Source organism: Ictidomys tridecemlineatus, chromosome 4 (assembly GCF_052094955.1).
Source record: "Ictidomys tridecemlineatus isolate mIctTri1 chromosome 4, mIctTri1.hap1, whole genome shotgun sequence".
In the NCBI taxonomy this organism is placed as follows: domain Eukaryota; kingdom Metazoa; phylum Chordata; class Mammalia; order Rodentia; family Sciuridae; genus Ictidomys; species Ictidomys tridecemlineatus.
The window spans coordinates 127,061,010-127,073,916 of record NC_135480.1 but is presented as its reverse complement, the minus strand read 5'-3'; the positions used below and the strand labels follow the sequence as shown (position 1 = coordinate 127,073,916).

The 12,907-nt window shown below is 36.9% G+C and overlaps 1 pseudogene; it reads left to right on the top strand.

The window, feature by feature from the left end:
• The first annotated feature begins 10,485 nt into the window (after window positions 1–10,485).
• On the top strand, window positions 10,486–10,586 carry LOC120890094 (U6 spliceosomal RNA; annotated as a pseudogene).
• Window positions 10,587–12,907: the final 2,321 nt, after the last annotated feature.

Below are 12,907 nucleotides of genomic sequence, written 5' to 3'. Positions count from 1 at the left end.
CACTTAAAGGGGCATCACCTCTTTCAGAAAGCATAGGCACTTAACCCAGAAAGTACCTGCCCAGCAGCTAACAATGTGATATAAAGAAAACTTAGAGGGAGAGATCCAAGATGGCAGAATAGAGGAGATGCCGTTTCTGGCTGCTCTGTGCATGAATCCGAGAAAGCAGTGAGGTGGCTGCTTTTTGCAGAATCCACCAGAGCTGCGAATACCCGAGCAGAACTCAGAGCCTCTGTGTTCTGGTAAGACTCCAAACTCCAGTCCCAAAGCCCGCAGGTTGAGCACACTTGCGACTTTCAAGAAGTGGAGCAGAATCACCAAATCAGCACCTCTGCAGAGCTGCAGAACTCCAGACTATGCTCCACTCCGAAGCAGGGCACCCAACCACATTCTAGCCAGGGCACAAGGACATCCCAGCTTCCCCCACCTCACCAGACACCCCAAAACAGGAAAGCTCCAGGCAAGAGAACGAGCCAATACCGGGGGCTCAAGTCTTCTCACACTGGTTACCTACACCACCCTGAAGGCAGAGACTCAAGCTTGGAATAGACAACTCAACCTACTGGAAGAGAAGAGAAGGAAACAAAATTCTAAGAATATTTTTTTTCTCTTCTATTTTATCATTTTTCTTTCTCCTCTACCTTTTCTCCTCTGGTCCCCAACATATGTGAAACCAAGAACTTTGCATGAAATAGAACTTTAAGAGCTGAGTCACCAGAATAATATAATATATAGGAGTTGTATAAGCCCCTCCCTTTCTTCATCTTTTTTTCTCTGTCTTTTTTTCTTTCTTTCTTTCCTTTTTGTGTTTCTTCTTCCCTCTCTTCCTCTTTCAACTTCCTAATTTTTACTATTTTTACTTCTTGTAATTTTCTAAATACATATATGTATTTGTTTTTATGTACTCTACTGTCCTCCCACATACTTGTATACCCTAAATTACCTCTTGTTTATTCCCATGCTACTAACCCTCTTCATTAGAGTTCTCCTCCAAATTTCCCAAGTTATATTAACCCCATACCCTCACATCTTTCCCCCTTACCAGAACATCCTATGTCCGACCCCCCAGTTCTAAGTCTGCCACCAGAAACTGTACACCTTTTATGAAACTACTCATTATATTTTAAATAATAATTGAATCTAACATTTCTAGACATTGAGACTAACTGTAAATATTTCAATAACAATAATTTGTTCATAGGTGATGTATTGTTGATATTGGGAACTGTTAACATTGTCCTTCCCCACAAAGGAGGGATCTTGGAACTATACCAGAGCACTACAAGTCTATAGGGTAAAAACAATAACACACCAGTCCCACAGAGCTGAAAAGAAAGAAATGCAAGCAACATTTAAAGACAAGAGAAGAAAGTACCACAAACAATTCAAGACAACACATCATTAGAAGTAGTCACAGCTATAGCAGAATAAATGACAAAGATTTCAGGATATTCATGAAGCAAATCTTTTGGAATCTCAAAGAAGACATAAGATAATAAATACAGGCAGTGAAAGACAACTTTGACAATGAGCTACATAAACAAATCCAAGAAGCAAAAGATCACCTCTACATGGAGATAGAGATTATAAAAAGCAAACAAACAAACAGAAATCCTTGAAATGAAAGAAATAATAAGCCAAATTAAAAACAAATGAGAGCATCACCAGCAAAGTAGACCACATAGAAGATAAGACATCAGACAATGAAGATAAAGTACATCATCTTAAAAACAATGTAGACAGCACATCGAAAACGATAAGAAACCACAAGCAGAACATCCAAGAAATATGGGATGGCATAAAAAGACCAAATTTAAGAGTTATTGGGATAGAGGAAAGCATAGAGATCCAAACCAAAGGAATGAGCAATCTGTTCAATGAAATAATATCAGAAAACTTTCCAGACATGAAGAATGAAATGGAAATTCAAATCCAAGAAGCCTACAGGACTCCAAATGCAAAATCACAACAGATTCACACCAAGATACATTATAATGAAAATGCCCAATATTCAAAATAAGGAGAGAATTTTAAAAGCCACAGGATAAAGGAATAAGATTACATATAGGAGTAAACAAATTAGGATAACAGCAGATTTTTCAACACAGACCCTGAAAGCTAGAAGATCCTGGAACAACATATTTCAAATGCTGAAAGATAATGGGGGACAACCAAGAATCTTGTATCCAGCAAATTAAGCTTCAGATTTGAAGATGAAATAAAAACCTTCTACAATAAACAAAAGTTAAAAGAATTTATAGGTAGAAAACTGGCACTACATAACATAAAACCAGCAAAATATTTCATGAAGAGGAAATGAAAAACAACAATGAAAACCAGCAGAGGGAAGTAGTACATTAAAAGAAAATCTAATGAAAGAGGAAAACCAAGTCAAGTTAAATAATTAAAACAAACAAACAAATATGGCTGGAAATACAAATCATGTCTCAATAGTAACCCTAAATGTTAATGGCTTAAACTCACCAATCAAAAGACATAGGCTAGCAGATTGCATTAAAAAAAGATCCAACAATATTCTGCCTACAGGAGATTCATTTGATAGGAAAAGACATACACAGACTGAAGGTGAAAGGTTGGGAAAAATCATATGACTCTCATAGACTGCGGAAGCAAGCAAGAGTCTCCATACTCATATCAAATAAAGTACACTTCAAGCCAAAGTTATTCAAAAGTGATAAAGATGGTAATTATATACTGCTCAAGGGAACCATACACCAACAAAACATAACAATCATAAATATATATGCCCCAAACAATGGTGCAGCTATGTTCATTAAACAAACTCTTCTCAAGTTCAAGAGTCAAACTAACCACACACAATAATCTTAGGTGACTTTAACACACCTCTATCACCACTGGACAGATCTTCCGAACAAAAGTTGAATAAAGAAATTATAGAGCTTAATAACATAATTAATAACTTAGACTTAACTAACATATATAGAATATATAAACCAACATCAAGCAAATACACTTTCTTCTCAGAAGCACATGGATCCTTCTCAAAAACAGACCATACACTATGCCACAGGGAAACTCTTAGCAAATATAAAGGAGTAGAGATACTACCATTTTATCATATCATGATGGAATGAAGTTGGAAATCAATGACAAAATAAAGAATTAAAATTTCTGCATCACTTGGAGACTGAACAATATGCTATTGGATGAACATCAAGGAGGAAATTAAAAATTATTAGAGGTAAATGAGAACACAGACACAATATATTGAAATCTCTGGGACACTATGAATGCAGTACTAAGAGGAAAATTCATTGCATGGAGTTTATTTCTTAAAAGAAGAAAAAGCCAATAAATGACCTCACACTACATCTCAAAGCCCTAGGAAAAGGAGAACAAATCAGCAGCAAAATCAGTAAAAGGCAAGAAATAATTAAATTCAGAACTAAAATCAATGAAATCAAAACAAAAGAAACAATTGAAAAAATTAACAAAACTAAAAGTTGGTTCTTTGAAAAAATAAATAAAATTGACAGACCCTTAGCTATGCTAATGAAGAGAAGGAGAGAACTCAAATTACCATCATACATGATGAAAAAGGCAATATAACAGCAGACACTACAGAAATTATTTTGAAACCTTATACTCTAATAAAATAGAAGACAGTGAAGGCATCAAAAATTTTATTAAGTCATATGATCTGCCCAGATTGAGTCAGAAAGTTACACACAACTTAAACAGACCAATATCAAGTGAGGAAATAGACGCAACCATCAAAAAAATTCCAACCAAGAAAATCCCAGGACCAGATGGATACATAGCCAAGTTCTACAAAACCTTTAAAGAAGAACTAATACCAATACTCTTCAATTTATTTCAAGAAATAGAAAAGGATAGAGTACTTCCAAACTCATTCTATGAAGCCAATATCACCCTAATTCCAAAACCAGACAAAGACACTTCAAAGAAAGAAAATTTCAGACCAATATCTCTAATGAACATAGATGCAAAAATCCTCCATAAAATTCTGGCAAATTGAATAAAAAAAAAATATCAAAAAGACTGTGCACTATGATCAAGTGAGATTCATCCCTGGGATGCAAGGTTGGTTCAACATACGAAAATCAATAAATATAATTCATCACATCAATAGATATGAATCATATGATCATATTGATGGACACAGAAAAAAACATTGACAAAATACAGCACCCCTTTATGTTAAAACACTAGAAAAACGGGATAACAGGAACATATCTCAACATTGTAAAGGCCATCTATGCTAAGCCTCAGGCCAACATCATTCTAAACAGAGAAAAATTGAAGGCATTCCCTCTAAAATCTGGAAGAAGACAGGGATGCCCTCTCTCACCACTTCTATTTGACATAGTTCTTGAAACACTGGCCAGAGCAATTAGACAGATGAAAGAAATTAAAGGGAGATAAATATAGGAAAAGAAGAACTTAAACTAGCACTATTTGATGATGATATGATTCTATACCTAGAAGACCCAAAAATATCCAACAGAAAACTTCTAGAACTAGTAAATGAATTCAGAAAAGTGGCAGGATATAAAATCAACACCCATAAATCAAAAGCATTTCTGTATATCAGTGACAAATCCTCTGAAAAGGAAATGAGGAAAACTACCCCATTCACAATATCCTTAAAAAAATAAGACACTTGATTCTTATTTAATAAAAGAGGTGAAAGATCTATACAATGAAAATTACAGAACCCTAAAGAGAGAAATCAAAGAAGACCTTAGAAGATGGAAAGATCTACTTTGCTCATGGATAGACAAAATTAATATTATCAAAATGACCATACTACCAAAAGCACTATACAGGTTTAATGCAATTCTGATCAAAATCCCAATGGAATTCCTCATAGAAATAGAAAAAGCAATCATGAAATTCATCTGGAAAATAAGAGACCCAGAATAGCTAAAGCAATTCTAAGCAGGAAGAGTGAAGCAGGTGGTATCGCTATACCAGTACTTAAACTATATTACAGAGCAAGAGTAACAAAAACAGCATGGTATTGGCACCAAAACAGGCTAGTAGACCAATGGTACAGAATATAGGACACAGAGACCAACCCACAAAATTACAAGTATCTTATATTAGACAAAGCTGCCAAAAGCATGCACTACAGAAAAGATAGCATCTTCAACAAATGGTTCTGGGAAAACTGGAAATCCATATGCAACAAAATGAAATTAAACTCCTATCTCTCACCATGCACAAAACTCAACTCAAAGTGGATCAAGGACCAAGGAATTAAACCAGAGACTCTGTGTCTAATAGAAGAAAAAGTAGGCCCTAATCTTCATCATGTGGGATTAGACCCCAACTTTCTTAATAAGACTCCTATGACATGAGAATTAAAACCAAGAATCAATAAATGTGATAAATTCAAATTAAAAAGTTTCTTCTCAGCAAAAGAAACAATTTGTGATGTGAACAGAGAGTCTACATTCTGGGAGAAATTTTTACCCCTCACACATTAGATAGAGCACTAACCTCTAGGGTATATAAAGAACTCAAAAAGCTAAGCACCAAAAAAACCCCCAAATAACCCAATCAACAAATGGGCCAAGGACCTGAACAGACACTTCTAAGAAGGACATACAATCAATCAGCAAATATATGAAAAAATGCTCACCATCTCTAGCAATCAGAGAAATGCAAATCAAAACTACTCTAAGATATCATCTCACTCCAGTCAGAATGGCAGCTATTATGAAGACAAACAACAACAACAAGTGTTGGTAAGGATATGGGGAAAAAGGTACACTCATACTTTGCTGCTGGGACTGAAAATTGGTGCAGCCAATTTGGAAAGCAGTATGGAGGGGAGATTCCTTGGAAATCTCAGAATGGAACCACCATTTGACCCAGTTATCCCTCTTCTCAGACTATACTCAAAGGACTTAAAAACAGAATACTACAGGGACACAGCCACAGCAATATTTATAGCAGCACAATTCTTAATAGCTAAACTGTGGAACCAACCTAGATGCCCTTCAGTGGATGAATGGATAAAAAAAAATGTGGCCTATATACACAATGGAATATTACTCAGCATTAAAAAAGAACAAAATCATGGCATTTGCAGCTAAATGGATGGCTTTAGAGAAGATAATGCTAAGTAAAGTTAGCCAATCCCCAAAACACAAATGCTGAATGTTTTCTCTGATATAAGGGGGTGGCTCGTAGTGGGATAGGGAGGGAGAGCATGGAAGGATTAGATTAATTCTAGATAGGGAAGAGGGGTGGGAGGGAAAAGAAGGGGGCAGGAGATTAGCAAGGATGGTGGAAAGTGATGGTCATCATTATACAAAGTACATGTATGAAGACTTCAATTGGGTGTCAACATACCTTATATACAAACAAAGATAAGAAAAATTGTGGTATATATGTGTATTAAGAATTGTAATGCAAAACAGTACATGTATAATGGCATAAATTGGCATGAACATACTTTATATACAGAGATATGAAAAATTTTGCTCTATATATGTGTAATAAGAATTGTAATGCATTCCACTGTTGTGGTGTATTTAAAAAGATAAATAATAATTTTTTAAAAAGAAAACTTAAAGGGCTGGGGATATAGCTCAGTTGGTAGAGTGCTTGCCTTGCATGCACAAGGCCCTGGGTTCAAGCCCCAGCACCATGAAAAAGAAAGCTTAGAATAATTGCCTACTCCAAAGTAGCTCTATTGTAGCTACATCAAGTTGCCTGAGATTCTCAGCATAGAAGTCCCTTGTTTGAGGTAAATTACAATGCCCCAAAGGAATTTCCAACTATGAATTATTTAAGCATATTCGAGGTATACCTTAGCAGTTAGAAACATAATTTTTAAATATTTATGAATTCAGTGAAAGGGAAATAGGCCACTAAAGAGCCATGATCAAGAAGTAATGGTTCAGAACCTAGAGGAATGCTCTGTGTGCAGAGCCAGGCATAGTGAGCTTTGTAAGTGTATCGATACTCACAGGGATGAGACATGCGAGAGCAGAAGACAGACTTTAACTCTGTGACTTTTCTTTTTTCCCATTGCTGGTTTTGGTTCTAGCACACACTCGATTCCTGAAAACAAAACAATGTTTTATTTTCTAACTAAAGTGCTTTAGATTCTGTTGGCTTTGCAATTGAGATTTAAAAGAGCCCTTTTCTCTATGAATTAGTAGTGATCATGAGTATTAGTCAACAAAGTTCTCCTGAAAGGTTGACAGTGTGTGATGGAATTGGCTGTCACTAATAATTACAGGATGATGAAAGGAGACAATAGCTAATGGGAAGAGGAATTTGAGCCCAGGATGGCAGCCTGAAACAACTGGAAAGCCAAACCATAAAATGTGCAAAATTAATCCTTCCAGTCAACTCTTTGGAAGACTCCCTTATTGCCAAGAAGTATCCAATTTAATTAGAAAAGGACTGAAGGAAGAAGGTATGTGCAACCTTGAGCCTGGCAAGGTATCCTTCTCATGAACCTAGTTATTTTGAGAGTCATAATTCACTTTCTATAGCTTCTAATCCCATCCTGGATATGTTCCCTAAAATGCAAAGGAACACTTGACTCCATATTCTGTTTCTCTGTGTAACTTTCCACTAACCCCATACACCCATCCCTCCCAGGTTTCACACTCCCTCTAGTGTACATCCGTATTCCACAAAGTTTAGACTGCCTTTTGCATCTCTCGTTAGCATCCTTCTCCCTGGGTTGGCTTAGCACATCACTCAGAACACATCTCAGGTATACTCTCCATGGTTTAACCTTCCACTGGAGAGCATTTGGAGGCCACAGGGAAACTATCCCCCACCAGCTCCCAAAGTGATTGCTGGGTAACCTTCACAGTGTATGTCAGCATTGTGAGCCAGACCCTGGAAATTTCTCAATGTCACATGAATAAACTCAGGCTCAAAGAAGCTAAGTAATTTTAAACCACTTCACAAAAAATGAACAATAATAGTTTTTATTTATTAAGCATTTTAGCCTACAAGCAGGGGAAATATATAGGATAGGTTGCATACCTACTATATGAACTTCAAATTACATATAGTTCAGGCAATGGCACCCTAAAATATATCACTTTGGTATTTTGATCACTTTAAACCTCAGTTCAAAGGGGCACTTGGGGGACAGGGATGTAAAGAGATGCTTTCTCTTTCTCTGAGCTCTCCTTTCTGCCAGAGACAAATCCTCAAAAAGAAACTCCATCATTATCACCAATATACTTCTCCAAGTTTCCTTTAGCCAGGGTGTTGGGGTAAACACTAGCTAGTACCTAGGAAATCTTATTATTCCAGGCAGTGAGATAAGAAGGACTTTAAAAATGTGATAATGAAGGAAATGGGGAAGGGAAACTGGCCTGTAATGGTTAATTTGAATTGTCAATTTGAAAGGTTTAAGAGAAGCCAATGATTAAGAGGCTTATGGGCATGTTAGTGAGGTGCATCTAGAAATGATTGGCATGCAGGATAGCCAACTGAAATGGAGATGCTGCCTAAGCATGGGCAACACCATCCAATAGGATGATGGCTTGGAAGAACAAGGAAGCAGCAGCAGATGCAAGCTCCATTCTTCCCAACTGGGTTCTTGATTGCTGCTCTAATTGTCTGATACTATCAGACTCTTGCTTTTTCACTCTTCCAAAGTGGACTCTGACAATGATTCTCCACAAGCCTTCCATCTCTGACTAGAGTAGAACTGGTGATCCTTCTTGTTCTGGGGCTTCAGCCTCTTGGACTGTGCAGCTACTGGTTCTTCTAGTTCTCCAGCCTGCAAACAGCCATCAAGGACTATCCAGTTTCTGGTTGCATAAGCCAACCTAATAAATCCCCTTTTTATTATTATGCTTCCTGTTGATTCTGTTCCTCTAGAGAACTCTAATACATAGCGCCTTTCATCATCTCCAATATTTAGGTGATAATCAAAGCAGAGTGACCTTGGTTGTAAAGTAAAAGAATATACTCATAAAACATCTGAAGAAATTCACCTGAACAGTGGGCATGCAACCTATCCTATACATTCAGGGCTTGTGAATGTGTTGTGGCCCTCCATTGCATCCTGGCCTACTGTTGCCAAGGAGCACATGAGTAACAAAATGTCCAAATCTCTTGGTTGATTTTTCCAAGTTATTTCTTTGGGATTTGTAGACAATATTTTTGGGGTGGTTGTAGCCCTAGAGTTGAACACAGGGAGTATTAACTCATCACAGGAGAGGAAGACAAGAAGTCAGCACCATATCCAGACAAACTTTTGTCACAAACTGTCATCTATTCTTCTAAGAAATCATTCATCTTCTTCCAAGATCTTTTACTCTCTCCCAAGTTGCTAATATTCCTCTCTCATATGCTGTTAAGAAAAAGGTATATAGCTGCTAGATCTCACTGAATTCTTGGGTACTCACTTTTCTTTCATGTGATGCCCCTGCACAGGTAATATTTGTATACCTTTTCTTTTGTCAAACTGCAGTTTACCAAAATTTCAGAGGTGAGAAGGAGAATCTTCCTTCCATATAAAACTATAGTTAGAATTAATATGGAAAACACCCAAGTACAAGTCAATGTAAAACATAATTGAATTCATAGCAGATTTAAACAGTGAGAAACTACCCAAATGTCTACCAGCAATTGAGTAGTCAAATAAACTGAAGCCTGTCCATACCATAAAATATTACCCACAGAAGGAGTTAACTACTGAAACACACAACATAGACATATCTCAAAATTGTTGTGCTGAACAAAAGAAGCCAGAGACAAGCATGTTCACATTCTTGTGAACATTCTTTTTGTAAAGAGATGGGATCTCACTCTCTCTTTGCCCCGGTTAGTCTTAAATTCTTGGTCTCACATTGATTAATTATACTTATATGGAATTCTAGAAAACATAAATCTACAGAGACAGTATACATTGGTGTTTGCTGAGGACTAGAATAGGGGTGGGGAATGATTAACTGAAAAGGATGGAAGGAAACTAACTTACTTTCTCTTCCTCCACCGCTCCTTCTCCTCCTCCTCCTCCTCCTCCTCCTCCTCTTCCTCCTCCTCCTCCTCCTCCTCCTCCTTCTTCTTCCTACCAGAAATTGAACTCAGGGGCACTTAACCACTGAGCCCTATTTTTTATTTTTATTTTTGGACAGGGTCTCACTGAGTTCCTTAGTGTCTCACTGTTGCTGAGGCTGGCTTTGAACTCCCGATCCTCCTGTCTCAGCCTTCTGAGCCTCTGGGATTGCAGGTGTGTGCCACCATACCAGGCCTCTTTCTTCTTTTTGTAAAGAGATGAGATCTCACTCTCTCTTTGCCCAGGTTAGACTTAAATTCTTGGTCTCAAACAATCCTTTGCCTCAGCATCCCAAATAGCTAGGACTACAGGTGCACTCACCACACCCAGCAAGAAGGAAACTTTTTGAGGAGAGAAAATTACTCTCTATATTGATTGTGGTGTTGAATATGCAGTTGTACACATTTGTCAAGACTCAGAAGCTCCTCATTTTGTCAGCATATACACTTAAATTGGAATGATATGGAGGAGATTAGCATGGCCCTTGTGCAAGTATGACATGCAAATTCTAGAAGTGTTCCATAATTTTAGAAGCCACATTTTGCCCCAACAAGGAGTGTAAGCTATTTCAGAGTATACATGTATGATGAAAAGAGAAAACTCATTGAGCTGTATGTTTAAAATGGGCACTTTTTATTTTAAGTAAACTATATCTTATCAAAGCTGATTTTCTCACATTTTTATTAGTATATTATGGTTGTGTATAACGGTGGGATTTATTGTTGCATACTCATACATGAACATGATATAACACTATAATTTGGCCAATATCTTTCCCCAGTATTTTTCCTTTCCTTTCTCTCTTTCTTCCCCTGGTCCCTTTTCTCTATTCTACTGATCTCCCTTGGATTTTTATGAGATTCCCCCTATTTTATTTTCCATTTTCCTCTCTAGCTTCTACATATGAGAGAAAACATATAACCCTTGATCTTCTAAGTTTGGCTTATTTTGCTTATTATAATGTTTTCAAGTTCCATATATTTTCCTGCAAATGACATATTTTTATTTTTATTTATGGCTGAATAAATCTTCATTGTGTATACATACCACATTTTCCCTATCCATCTGCTGATGGGCACCTAGGCTGGATTCATATTGTGAATTGTGCTGCTATAAACATGCTTATGCATACGTTACTATAGTACGATGACTTTAATTATTTATGATGAATACCAAAGAGTGGTATAGCTGAGTCATATGGTGGCTCCATTCTTAGTTTTTTGAGGAGCCTCCATACTGATTTCCATAATGGTTATACTAATTTACAATCCTACCATCTGGGTAAAGTGTTTCTTTTTCTGTATGTCTTCTCCAGCATTTATTATTTGTATTCTTGGTGACTGCTATTCTGACCAGTGTGGAGATGAAATCTCAGTTTTCCCTAGTTAGGTACTTTTTCATGTATTTGTTGACCATTTGTATTTCTTTTTTTGAGAGGTGTCTATTTAATACATAAGCCCATTTATTAATTGGGTGATTGGCTTTTTGGTGTTAAGGGTTTTTTAAATTTTTTTTTTTAGTTGTAGTTGGACACAATATTTTTATTTTGTTTATTTATTTTTATGTGGTGCTGAGGATTGAACCCAGAGCCTTGCAAGTACTAGATGAGTGCTCTATTGCCAAAACCCCAACTCTGGTGTTAAGTATTTTGAGTTCTTTTATATTCTAGATACTAATCTTGTATAGAAGAGTAGGTAGCAAAGATTTTCTCCCATTCTGTAGGTTCTCTCTTCACATTATTAATTGTTTCCTTTGCTGTGCAGAAGCTTCTTAATTTAATGACATTCCATATATTGACTCTTGGCATTATTTCCTGAGCTTTAAAGGTCATACTGAGAAAGTTGTTGCCTGTGTTTATATGCTGAAGTGTTGACCCTACATTTTCTTCTAAGACTTGCATAGTTTCTGTCCTAATTTTTAGGTCTCAAAACTGATTTTTAAAAAAATCACTGGTAAAAGAGAAATGTAAAAGAGAGTGACTAATTGCCTAGGATAGTTAGGAAAGTTTTGACAAAGGAGGTATTAAACTACATGGGCTTTGAAGTAAGAATAGGAAATTACCAAAGGGAAAAAAATGGAAGTGGGAAAATAGATTACAGGCCTTCATAGACAAAGGGCACAACATTAACAAGTGAGCAATAAGCTGTGACTGAGCATCATAAAGATAGGACCATACAATGGTGAAAAGGAGCCACCTTTAAATGGAATTAGTAGGAAGAAACCAGTTTTAAGACCTGCTTGTGATTAGCAATCCACATAGTCTCTCTAGGCCTTGCTTGGGTCTCTTTTGTAAAACTGAAGGGCTAAAAAACAAAAGAGCTGAACTAAATCTCTAAGGTAGTATTCTCAAGCAGGTGGACCATGAAACATTAATGTGACAAAAATGGTTAAGGGCAAGCTACCAGTCATGTTGATGCCCCTGTCTCTCCACCCTGGTATCTGGCATCCATTCTTATTGGTAGGTGCCTGGGAAGTACAGGTTGTTGAAGGTTGCATCACCTCTGGTGGCAAGAATGCACAGGTATTGAGCACCTCAGCCTTCAGGGCAATTGGAAGCCCTGGGCCTGCCACTTTTGGCCACAAAGGACCTTATTTATTTTTCCTGGTATGCAGTACAAATAAGAATTTCTATGAAAAACACTAGAAAGCATGAAGGTCCCTTTCAGAAATACTACATTATTAATCTATATGAGCACTAGCTGCATTTTCCAGAGGAAGAGATAAAATAACTTTCAAGAAATACATTTAGGAGGCCCTGAAGAAGACTAAGTGGGAACTTTCTTTGGAGAATCTCAGAAAGACAGGAAAGATGCTTACAGCAAATGTGGAGAATTTATGGGTCATTGTAGA